The sequence below is a fragment of the Nicotiana attenuata genome, unplaced genomic scaffold (assembly GCF_001879085.1).
Source record: "Nicotiana attenuata strain UT unplaced genomic scaffold, NIATTr2, whole genome shotgun sequence".
NCBI classification, from domain to species: domain Eukaryota; kingdom Viridiplantae; phylum Streptophyta; class Magnoliopsida; order Solanales; family Solanaceae; genus Nicotiana; species Nicotiana attenuata.
This window is the reverse complement of record NW_017670281.1, coordinates 1177447-1180049: the sequence shown is the minus strand read 5'-3', so window position 1 is coordinate 1180049 and position 2603 is coordinate 1177447.

Below are 2603 nucleotides of genomic sequence, written 5' to 3'. Positions count from 1 at the left end.
TTCTAACTTTCGCCAATTCAAGCCTAACTCTGCTACAGACCTCCAAATCACATTCTGGACGTGCTCCTAAGTCCGAAACCACCTAACGGAGCTAACGGAACCATAAAAATTCAAATCCGAGGTCGTTTACACATAAGTCAACATCCGGTCAACTTTTCCAACTTAAGCTTTCAATTAAGAGAGTAGGTGTCTCAATTCACTCTGATACCACTCCGAACACGAACCAGCTGACCCGGTATATCATAATATAGCTAAAAACACAAAAGAAGTAGGAAATGGGGGAGAACGGGGCTATAACTCTCGAAACGACTGACCGGATCATTATAAAATATGACTCCATGATTCCAAACATCAACATCCAAAATACTCAACTATTACTAATTAAGCAATAATCACTGGAAGGAATTATCAAATAAGTAATAATCTAATCAAACCATAGATATCATAAATAAATAGGCAACAAATCACAAGGAAACAAGTACACCCGCATGTTTTATCCCACAACAACGCATAAATGTTCGTCAACTCACATATATTTTGTACCCACACGTTAATCATGTAGCAAATAGGCAAACAAGTTCTAATCCCTCAAGTCAAGGTTAACCACGATACGTACCTCGCTCCGCAATCAAATCAAAGCTCAACCAGGGCCTTTCCTCTCCACCTCCAAACCAATCGTATCTAACCAAATATCGTTTCAACAACTCAAAATGAGCTTTAAAAACTACCCATGAGTGAAAGAGGATCATTATTAAAAAAGTCGACAAAAAGTCAATCCCGGGTTCGCTTGGTCAAAATCAAAATTCGGACCAAAACCCCGATACCCATTCACCTTCGAGCCCGGTTATGTAATTAGTTCCGAAATCTGACCTCAATTCGAGGTCTATGTTCAAAATTTATAAAAATTCCTAATTCTACCAAAATCTCTAATTTCTACCATGAAAATCCTAGATTTGATGTTGAAAACATATGAAATATAATGGGTAATTGAAAAGAAATAGATTAAAGTCACTTACCAATGAATTTAGGAAGAAAATCTCTTGGGAAAATCGCCTCTAGAGTGGTTAGGGTTGAGAGTTTGAAAGAAATGAACTAATTCCAGTTTTTCTCAGCTTTTGGCCAAGCGCAGATGTCTTAATTGCGATCTGGGTTTGCAAATGCGAGAAAATAATCGCAATTGCGAAGGACTCTCATCTCTACTTTCATCTAATTTGCGATGAATTGTTTGCAAATCCGAACTTGGACATGTCGCAAAAGCAACCTAGTGATTGCCATTGCGACCAACTTCCAAGCCAGGCGTCGCAAATGCGAACTCTTCAAGCCACTGTATTCTTCGCAAATGCAGGCATGAAGCTCGCAAGTGCGACTGTCGCAAATGCGACAAACGTCTCGCAAATGAGAGACCTAAGCACCAGCAAAAATCTGATCTCTCCTGAACTCTCTGAAACGCGTCTGAAACTCACCCGAGCCCTGGGGGTTCCAAACCAAACATGCACACAAGTGTAAAAATCTCATACGAACTCGCTCGTGCGATCAAAACACCAAAGTAACACCTAGAACTATGAATCGGACACCAAAACAAATAAATTTTAAAAGAAACTTAAGAACTTTTAATTTTTCAACCGGACGTCCGAATCATGCCAAATCAACTCCGTTTCGCACCAAATTTTGCATACAAGTCAATAAATGCTATAATGGACTTTTACCAAGTTCCAGAATCGAAATCCGAACCCGATAGCAATAAAGTCAACTTACGGTCAAACATAGGAATTCTTTAAACCTTTAGATTTCGAATTTTCAACAAATTGCGTTAATTTAAGCTATGGACTACCGGATTCGATTCCGGGCATACGCCCAAGTCCCGAATCACGATACGGACCCATCGGGACCGTCAAAATACTAATTCGGGTCAGTTTGCTCAAAACGTTGACCGAAGTCAACTCAAATGAGTTTTAAGGCACGATTTCACATTTTCATCAATTTTCTCATAAAAACCTTCCGGAAAAAGGGCACGGACTGTGCACGCAAATCGAGGAAGCCTAAATGGAGCTATACGAGGTCTCAGAACACAGAAACGAAGGGTAAAACTATGAATGACTTATCGGGTCATCACACAGTACCTACTATTATTTCTTGTGATTTTTTTAAATAAAAAAAAAGTTATTGCATATTTCGGGAACGAAAGGGAAATGAAATGAGAAAAAAGGACACTGATAAGAGACTCGCATTGGTATCATCAGATTAGAATTAGAAGCTTTGGGTTCGCAGAAAATTTGAATGACCATTAAATAGAGATCTTGTTTTGTTCTCTATTTGACCTTTTCTATTTCTTATTAATGTGTAAATTTTGAATATATTTATTTTTAGAACCCGGTAAGCTGTCATTTCGTTGTCAAAATAGAGTTTGGCTGAAGGCAATTGTCACTAAGCAATGACCAGAAATTAATTTTGGAAGGTTTCCCAGAAATCAAAGTATGTACTTTATGATATATCCCATAATTACAGTATTTTCCTTCTTAAATATAGTTTGTTAGGCTTTTAACATATTTGGTCGGTCGGCCGCTAAATACACAAAATTAGTTTTTATTTTGTAACGCGACTAT